This window comes from Equus przewalskii, chromosome 29 (assembly GCF_037783145.1).
Source record: "Equus przewalskii isolate Varuska chromosome 29, EquPr2, whole genome shotgun sequence".
NCBI classification, from domain to species: Eukaryota; Metazoa; Chordata; class Mammalia; order Perissodactyla; family Equidae; genus Equus; species Equus przewalskii.
Window position 1 is genome coordinate 39,177,439 of NC_091859.1, and position 10,769 is coordinate 39,188,207.

Sequence of the window (10,769 nt, forward strand, 5' to 3'; positions counted from 1 at the left end):
TTGCTCAGCCTCTTGCTCAGCCTCCAAGCAGGGGTGGCCACACCATGCCAGGGCAGGGCCACTGCCCACTGGCCTCAGCACCCTCCTTCTTCAAGAAGAAAAGTAGGAGGGTATGAGGCTGAGTTTTTAAATCAGTGAAGCTGATGGGAACCTTGAGACTAAAACCCACTCAGATGGGAGGGGGCAGGAGCCCAGAGGGTGGACAAGGGGCATTTCTGGGTAGGGATCAGGGGGTCAGGCCCCCTCCCCCATCCCTGGTGTATGTGAGGCAAGTTCTCAATCTGGAGTCATCTGGAGAATTCTGTCACCCAGATGAAGCAGTGCCTGCAGGAGGAACTCCCCAGCCCCATGTCCCCCAGTTTTCTTCCTCCCTCAGCCCCCAACAGTAAGAGGACCAGCTTCTTCCCAGGATGCCTCTGGACATCCCCCACCCAGAGATGGACACCCAGAGATGGCTTCCAGCGGCCGGGGCCTCTTGCTGTTGGCTTTCAATGTTTGCAGTTCCTGCTTGGCCTTGAGAGCTGCTCCTCCCCTTCTGAATGCCCGCAGCCCCACTCTCCTGCATGGCCCAGGGCCAGAGGGTATAGCCTGCTGGGACCCAGTGGGCCTTCCTCAGTTTACCCGGCCTTCACTGCAACTGGCCTTTGTCCTCTGCCCTGAGTCTATCTGTAGGCATGGCTGTGCTGCCAGAGGGTCCAGGGAGGGGCCAGGGAAGGTCAGTGCAGGGGTGGCCAGAGAAGTCCTGATCTGTCCTCTCCTGGTGCTTATCTGGGTTGTGGCGTTGGGGGAGGAGAAGGATGTCCCCACCCCCAGCCTGACTCCCCAGAATCTTACTGAGTCCGATTTGATCCTGCCGCCCACCTGCAGGTTAGGCTCATACTCCCCAGTGTGGTCACAGCCTCGTCCCCAGAAGAAGTCCTTGCTTTCCCTTATCACACCTGTATCCTCCTGAGAGGCGTTCCACTGAGAGGTCTTGGGCACTTGCCTGATGATGAGAGGAACCACGCCTGCAGGGGGTGGCAGGGAGACAGAGGGGGCTGAGGTTCTCCATTGAACCTCACACCACACACTTGACACACAGACACACCTCATCACACAAACCATTCATCCATTCCCAGACTCTTACCCTGATGCTCACACATGCACACACACGCACAGAAATCTACACACCCACTAAGCCAGCCACACTCCCAACACTCACATGGACACAAACACACTTGCACACAAGGCAGAGGGATTCCATCACATGTACACCCAGACCCAACATAAGTGCCCTGGTTCTCATCAATGCTCACGGATGCCTGGACTGGCCCTCTTGTGGTGCAGGCTTCTCCCTGTGGAGCTCAGGGTCCCCACCTGGCTTACAGCACAGCCCAGATTCCTAGGCTCTGGCCTCGCCATGGCCGGTTTAAATCTGGGTGTTGGGGTGCAACAGGGTGTTCCCTGGGCTCCCCATTTACCCTGACTGAACAGTTGCTGGAGCCCGGAGGCCCTTTCCCAAGCTTGTCACATCCTCCAGTCGCTTCCTGAGGGATAGCCTCATCCCACTGCTTTCTGGTCTCTATGGCTTCTGAGTAGAAATCTGATGTCAATGTTATCGAGGACGGATTCTTTGTTCATGACGAGGTGAGTCTCCCATAGTTTTTGCTGCTTTCAAAATTCTCTCTTTGTCTTTTGACGGTTGGATTACGACATGTAGGTGTAGATCTCTGATTTTATCCTGCTTGGAGTTCACTGAGCTTCCTTGATGTATAGATTAATATTTTTGGCCAAATTTGAGGTGTATTCAGTTTTCCATGTTTCTACAAATATTCCTTTTAGTCCTTTGCATCTCTCTTCTTTTGCTAGGACTCCCATTAGGAGTATACAGTTTACTTGATAGTCCCTCACAAGTTTCTGAATCTCTGCTCATTGTTCTTCATTCTTGTTTCTGTTCCTCAGCCTGGGTCAGCTCAGCAGATTTGTCCTCATGTTTGCTGATTTCTTTTCCACCTGTTGAAATCTGCTCTTGAGCTCCTGTAGTGAAATTTCATTTCAGTTATTGTACTTTTGTACTCCAGCATTTCTACTTGGGTCCTTTTTATAATTTCTGTCTCACTGCAGATGTTCTTTAATTGGTGAGACATCTTTCTGCCTCTTCCCTTTAGTTCTTAAACACAGTTTCATTTACTTCTATGAACATACTGAATTAGGCAATATGCGATATTCATCCAGTAACTCCACCCTCAGAAACGTTTCCATTGATTAATTTTTTCCTGTGTATGGGCCATACGTTTTTGTTCCTTTGCATGTCTTGAAATTTCCTTGTTGACAACTAAACATTTCAAGTCAGATAATATGGCAACTGGAAATCAGTTTCTCTTAGTTCCCCCTGGTTTGTGTTGTGGTTTTGTATTGTAGTTGTTTCTTTGCTTAGTGACTTTTCTGAACTAAGTTTACAGTCTCCATTTCTTGTTGTGTGTAGCCAGTGAAGTCTCTACTCACTTGGCTTAGTGGTCAGCTAATGATGGGTTAGAGATTTCCTTAAATGTCTGGAACCAATAACCCACCCAGTCTTTGCTGCACAGAGGTGCTCTCTGTGTGTGTTGGGACATGCTTTCAAAACTCAGCCAGGATTTAGAGTTTACAACTTTCCCTCTGCCTTCACTTCTGGTTTCTGTAGAACCTCCAGGTCGGTCAAAGAGGAGAGTTTAGGACCCAACTCCCAGGTCTTTCCTGAGCCTGCACACAGCTCCACACAGCCCTACACACAGGGATGGCCCCTTAGATTCCTTTGAATACGTCAGAGTTCTTCAAAGCCCCTGTGGACACCTCATGCCCCAGCTTCTCCTTTTAACTTGTGCAGTTAGTGTATCATTTGACCCAACTGGTATCTGTTGACTCAAGCAACTTTGATTTTCAACAGTGGCCTCTCATTACTTTCAACCAACTCTCTTGAGAAAAGGCTGTTTGCACTAAGGGAGCTCTCAGGGCAAATGTAGACATGCCTGCACATGGGATCTTCCAGGGAGCCCCTATCCAGGTAAAATAGGGACAAATCTTGGGAAATGAGATTTTTAAAATGCTCCATGTCCTGTGCTCCCTCACGAGGCCTCCCTGCATGTGGATGGTTCTTTTCAAGGCTACTGCTGAGCTGGAGAGTGGAGGATAAGACCAGGGAAGTGGAAATGCCACAGAGCTTGCTGTTCATTCTGAGATTCAGCCATGTGTCTTCACAAAAATGGTCCTGAACAGGTGTGACATTTTGGTTCTTTCCAAGACTTCTGAAAAGGTGTCTGATCATTTGGCCAGATTTTTCATTGCTTATCTGGAGTGGCAAATTTTCAGATATCCACCATTTTTGCTGATACTTCTGCTCTCCTGAGGGGTGTTTATGAGAACTTAGATGTCTCAAAATGTGTCCACTCAGACTTGACTAATAGCTCAGCTGGGTATAGAATTCTAGCTTGGAAATAACTTTCCCATGGAATTGGAAAGACTTTTCTCATTGTCTTCTACCTCGATGATTGGTGTTGAGAGTTTGATGCTACTTGAATTCCTCAAACTGTGTCTTCTCTCTTCTTTGTAACTCTGCAAGTCTTTAATCTCTTGTGGTCATCCCGCAAAAGCAGGAGAAATCTGTGACGGAAAATTTGATTTTAATGTGGACTGATGACACAAAGAGGATGTGAAAAGCTTTCCTATTTGCATTGAGATCTCTGACAGAGCTGGCCTGGACACTCAAGCGGGTCCACAATGGCTTGAGGGAGCCAGAAGAGGAAACTGGCCTGGCTATTGACTGTGGCTTTGGCATGGGCTGGGGTGAGGGCTCACCTGTGTTGGCAGCAGCTTGGTGGTTTCAAACTCTAAAGGGGACCAAAGGAGAGAGCACCAGGGATTTATTATCAGCTGGTCCAGATGTGAGGGACAAGGGAAGAGACAGAGGTGATGCTTAAAACTGTCAAAAGGCAAACATCAGAAAATGGAGTCAAACACCTCAGAATGGAGAAGAAGCCCAGAAAGCCAGAGGCCCTGACCTTCCTGAATGAGCCTCCCCTGCCTCCTGCTTCCTTTCTAGTTGACAGGGACTTGAGGCCACTCCTTTAGGTTGGAGAAATCCTAGCCTTTTATCAATGCTGACCTGCTCCCCTGGCATCTGGAGTCCCTTGGCCCTGGAAAACTTCCTCCCAGCAAGGGATCCACAGGTCATGCCTGTTTGTGCTTTTCAGAGGCCTCTGAGGTGGAGAGAAAGGAGGAAAGATACCTGGGTAGGGTCCCCCAGCTCCTGAGGAAGCCGTGGCTGGGCTAGTTCCCAGCCTCTGACGTCCCCAAGACTCATCACCACGAATGACAAAGTATCAATAAATTCAGAGTTGCTGCTTCTGCAGGCTCACCTGCTTCCTCTCAGGGTCCTCACGTCTTCACAAACCTGGTGTGGCCCCGTCCACACTCCCTGTCCCAACAACCTGCAGGAACTCTCCCTCCTCCCTCCAAGCCCTGACTCAACAGTGGACACTCTGGAGTGGCTGAAGGGGGCCCTGCTGGCTTTCTGACTCAGTGCCAAGGGGCACACCAAGTTCCCTGAGTGCTGAGAGCTGGGAGCTCCCTGCCATGAGGTGCCTGGAAGACGCTTGTGTAATCCCTGGCTGGGATGCTGTTGGGTGGGCTCCTCTGGCATTAGAGGTGTGACGGGGCTGCTTTGGCCCTGAGCACCTGTGGTCCCCAAGCTGTTACCTAAAGGCACCAGGGGGTCTGCCTGACTCAGGTAAGCGGACAGAAATCTTTGGCACTATCGGTGTGCTCAGTCCAGAGCCAGTCAACTGTGGGGGTGGGGACTGGTGGAGAGGATGGCAGTCCCAGCCCTCAGCCAGGGCTCCATGCTAACAAGGTCATGGTTCCAGAGTTGGAGCAGGAATGCACGACCCAGATGCAATTTGGTAAAAATCATCTCACGGGCTGAAAGGGAAACATGGGCCAGGGCAGAGTGTGAGTGGCCCAGAGTCACAGAGTGCCCTGGCAGAGCAAGGACGAGAGTCTGGGGTCCTCCTCCATGTTCCCCATGTAGCCTCCATCTGCTCTGGCCATCTGACTCTCACATGGGTCCAAGGCTGATCCATGTCCCTAGGGTGTGCCTGTGGCCCAAAGGGCTCATTCTCTGCCCCTGGCCAAGCCTCCTGAGAGCCCAGCCTTCACGGTCCACTCAAAGGGTGGTGTTATGGGTTGGAGCCCAGACTAGTGTCCTCCTGCGACCCTAGCCTGTCTGGGAGCCAGCTACTACTGGGAAGATACCTATTATCATCCTTGAGGGCCTGGGAATGGGAGCCCTTCTGATCTTGGGGTAACTAAGAGGCTCAGGGAGGTGCTCACTCCTGGACTGCCATCAGGCTTCCTAGGGAGGGTGCTGGCACCTGGAGGACTGAGCCTGGGTGTTAACCTGGCACATCTCTTCCCAGCCGTCCCTGAGTTCCCAACCTATTGGGGTGTCATAGATGAAGTGGGACAGCAGACTTGAGAGCGCTGGCCGAGCTCCTGGCCCTTTTTGGGGTGGGTAGTGTAGGGGCTGGGATGAGGGCATCCAGGCCAGGTGACTTCCTTGTACCAATGGGTAAAGTCTGCACGTTTGGAGGGTTCAAATCCTGCACACTGTAAAGCAGTGACTGGCCCCTCACCAGCCCCAGGGAGATGACCCTGGGAATATTCTGCCAGATCACCAAGTCTCTGTTTTCCTGGAGCCTCAGGCCATGCCAGATCATTCATGCTAACAGTGTCACATGTGGTGGGGACCCTTCATCTCCCAGTATCTGTCTGGCCTCTGGAGGGGCTGGAAACTTTGTAACTCCTGTCAGCCACAGAGGTGCTCCACGCCTGCGACACCAACCTCAGTAAAATCGCTGGACGCTAAGGTTCAGTTGTGTTTCTCTGACTGACAATGTTCTGTGTACGTTCACACTTTATTGCTGGGGTGTTAAGCACTGTCCATATGAGTCCCCTGGGAGAGGACAAATGGAAACCTGTGCCAGGCTCTCCTGTGTCTCTGTCTGCCTGTTCTGTGTGTCTTTTACTTTTGCTGATTTAATCTGTATCCTTTCACTGTAATAAACCATAGCTGCTATAAATGGAATGTTTTTGTCCCCTAAATTCATATGTGGAAACCTAAACCCGAGCGTGAAAGTATTTGTTAGTGGGGCATTTGAAGCTGATTAGATCACGAGGGTGGTGTGCTTGCGAATGGGATTGCTGCCCTTATAAGAGAGAGCCCACAGAGACTCCTTGACCCTTCTGCCAGGTGAGGACACAGTAAAAAAGCTGACTGTATATGAACCAGAAATTGGGCCCTAACAAGACATCAAATCTACCAGAGTCTTGATTTTGGAGCTGTCAGCTTCCAGAACTGTGAGGAATAAATGTCTGTACTTTGTAAGCCACTCATTCTATGGTGTTTCGTTCTAGCATCCCAAGCAGACTAAGACAGTAACCTTGTATATAACAGCATTTCTGAAGTCTGTGAGTCCTCTGGGAAATGATTGAATATACGATGGTCTTGGGAAACCCCAGATACACTTGGCTTCAACAGTGGCATTCAATAGAATAATCTTGACCTAATGGAACATGGTGAAGGCTTAGTTTGGGGAAGAAAAGAATGATGGTGGAGGTTGATGAACCTTCAGCCGAATGGTTATTGCATGACTGTAGCATGACGCACAGCTGCATTGTGGTCAGTTACTGGAGGGAAAAGTTACCTCTGGAATTGACATGATAGAGGGCACAACCTTGGAGGGGTTAGCTCACTGCATGTGTAAGGAAATGCAAAAAAAAAAAAAAAAAAAAAGGCAAAAAACCCCGCAACCCTCCAAAAGAAGCGAATATACAATCCTATGGTAATGCTCTATGTAATTAGCTGAAATGAAAATAAAACAGAGGGTGAGGCTACATGCTGACACTGCACCGAGCTTGGGTCTCATCTGGTGCGAGTTGTGGCCATTTGTGTCAGGGATGTTCCCAAAGGGGAAAATTATGTTGGGACAACAGAAAGCACCTGTAATGCCTCTGGTCACCAAGAACATAGTCCAAGATGGAGTAGGGCAAAATGAGGAAACTAATGAAAAGTTCTCTTTAAACTGAGAAGGGGGATTTTTCCTTCCCTCCTTTAAGTGCCATGTGGAACTTTCCAGATGAAGTGGCTGATCTGCATTTCTGGATTGGCTTCATAGTGATCAGGATATTCGTCCACCACAGCCTAGAAATAATAACGGAAGAAAAACTAGAAAATTCACAAATATGGGGAAATTAAACAACACATTCATAAACAACCAATGGGTCAAAGAAGAAATCATAAGAGAAAGCGGAATAGCTTGAAATGAATGAAAACGATAACACAATATACCAAAACTTATGGAATCCAGCAAAAGTCCTGTTCAGAGGGAAGTCTCTAATTGTAAATGGCTACATTATTACAGATAGCAAATCAATTTCCTAGCTCTACATCTCAAAGAACTAGAAAAGGAAGAGCGACCTAAACTCAAAGGGAGCAGAATGAAGGGAATGTTATAGAGCAGAGATAAAGGAAATGGAGACTAGACGAATAATAGAGAAAACCAATTAAACCAAAAGTTGGCTCTTCAAGAAGTTCAAAACTGACAACCCTTTAGCTAGAGGGACTAAGGAAAAAAAGAGAGAAAACTCAAATTACTAACGTCCGAATTGAAACTGGGCACATTACTACTTTTTCCACCAAAATATAGCATCATAAGAGAGTACTGTGAACAACTATATGCGAACAAATTGAATAACCTGTTGATGAAATGGACAAATTCTAGAAACAGACAAGCTACCAGGAATGAATCATAAAGAAATACAAAATCTGAATAGACCTTTAATTAATAAGGAGATTGAATAAGTAATAAAAAATCTCCCCAAAAAGAAATGCCCTTGACCTGATGGCTTCACTATTGAATTCTACCAAACATTTAAAGAAGAACTAACACCAATCCTAGTCAAACATTTCCACAAAATGGAAGAGGAGGGAACACTTCTGAACCCATTCAATGGGGCCAGCATCACCCTGATTTCAAAGCCAGAGAAAGACACTACAAGAAAAGAAAATGACAGACCTATATCCCATATGAACATTGACGAAAAAATCCTCAAGAACATATTAGCAAACCAAATTGAGCAGCCTACTAAAAGGATTATACAGGTGGGAAAGGAGTATGTCCAGGTGGGGTATATTAATGGATTCAAGAAAGTTTCAACATACGAGAACTGGTCAATGTTATACACCACATTAGCAGAATGAAGAACAAAAACTACATGATCATCTCGATTGACGGAGAAAATGAATTTGACAAAATTCAACACACTTTCGTGTTAACAACACTCAACAAACTAGGAAAAGAAGGAAACTACCTCAACATAACAAAAGCCATATATGAAAAACCCACAGCAAGCATGATAGCGAATTGTAAAAACTAAAAACCTTTCCTTTAACATTAGGAATAAAGAAAAGATGGTCACTTTTGCTGCTTCCATTCATCAGAGCTCTGAAGGTCATAGCCAGGGCAACTAGGAAAGGAAAAGAAATAAAAGGCATCCAAACTGGAAAATAAGAACTGACACTATCTTTGTTCGCGGATGATATGAGATGGTATGTAGAAAAAACTAAAGATTCAGCAAAGAATCATGTTAGAACTTACAAATTCAGCAAAGTAGCAGGATAGAAAATCAATGCACAACAATCAGCTGTATTTCTCTACACTAACAAAGAACAATCCAAAAATGAAATTAAGAGAACACTTTGATTTACAATAGCATCAAAAAAATAAAATACTTAGGAATTAACTTAACCAAAGAGGTGAAAGACTTTACCATGAAAACCACAAAACACTGCTGAAGGATGTTAAAGAAGACACAAGTAAATGGAAAGACATCCTATATCCATGGATTGGAAGACTGAATATGGGAGAGACATCCAGACCACTCAACGTGATCTTCAGATTTAATGCCATCCCTATCTAAATCCCAATGACATTTTTGCGGAAATATAAACTTGATCCCAAAATTCATATGGAATCTCAAGGGACCCCAAATAGCCAAAACAATCTTGAAAAGGAAGAATAAAACTCATACTTCCTGATTTCAAAAATTACTACAATGCTACAGTAATCAACACACTGTGGTAGCAGCATAAAGACAGAGACACAGACCAACGGAAGAGAATAGAAGGACCAGAAACCTACCCTCATCCACAGTCCAACGATTTCGACACAGGGCACCAACATCATTCAATGGGGAAAGGACAGTCTTTTCAACAAATGTTGCTGGGAAATCTGGGTATCTTAACGCAAAAGAAGAAGTTGGACCTTCACCCAGCACCACATACAAAAATTAATTCAAAATGGATCAAAGACTTGAATGTAAGAGTTAAAACTAGAAAATTCTTAGAAGAAGACATAGGACAAAATGTTCTCAAAAGTGAGATATGGATATGACATACGGATATGGCACCAAAGGCGAAGGTAACGAAAGAAAAAGTAGACAAGTTGGACTTCATCAAAATTAAAAATTTTTCACATCAAAAGATACCATCAACAGGATGAAAAGCCAACCTATGGAATGGGAGAAAATATTTGCAAATGTTTCGCAGACATGCCCTGCTTAAGAAGGAGAACAGGTTCTGAGATGTGTTGATAGGCAATTTTGTTGTTGTGTGAACATCACAGAATGTACTTACAGAAACCCAGATAGTGTAGCCTATGGCACACCTAGGTTGTATGGTACTAATTTTATGGACCACCATCAGACCTGTGGTCTGCTGTTGACCGACACATCGCTATGCGGCACACGACTATATCTGGTAAGAGATTAGTATCTAGAATACACAGAGACCTTCTAAAACTCAAAAACAACTACAAGAACAAAATACCCAACCTAACTTTAAAATGGGCAAAGGAGTTGAATAGACATTTCTTCAAAGAAGATACATAAATGGACAAGAAGCACATGAAAAGATGCCCAACATCACTCATCATTTGGGAGATGCAAATCAAAACCACAGTGAGATATCACTTCTCACCCATTAGAATGCCTACTAGCATCAAAACAGGAAATGGTTCGGGCTAGGACGTGGAGTATCGGAACTGTGGTGCACCACTGGTGGGAGTGTAAAATGGTACAGCTCCTGTGGAAAGCAATTCAGTGGTTATCTATTGAAAATTGAAAGCAGAGTGTCAAAGACACATTTGTACCTATGTTCACTGAAGCATTATTCACAATAGCTACAAGGCAGAAGCAGCCCAAGTGTTAAATGACAGATGAAAAGATAAGGAAAATGTGGTCTATACATACAATGGAGTATTATTCAGCCCGAAAAAGGAAGGAAATACTGAGACACTCCACAACATCGATGAACCTGAGGGCATCATGCTTAGTGAAATAAGTCAGTCACAAAGAGACAAATACTGTAGGATTCCACTGATGGGAGGTCCCTAGAGTAGTCAAATTCACGGAGACAGAAAGGATAACGTCGGCTGCCGGGGCTATGGGGAGGGGGCATGGGGTGCTATTGTCTAACAGGGACAGAGTTTCAGTTTTGCAGGATGAAAAGAGTTCTGGGATGGATGGTGTGATGGTTGCACAACAATATGAGAACTTAAAGCATTGAACTGCACACTCAAAAATGATGGAGATGGTAAATATTATGTTGTGTGTTGCCCCCCACCACGCACTAACAAAATGTAGATACTCAAACAAATATGACCATTTTTCTGTAAGAGTCAAAAACCAGCAGGGTG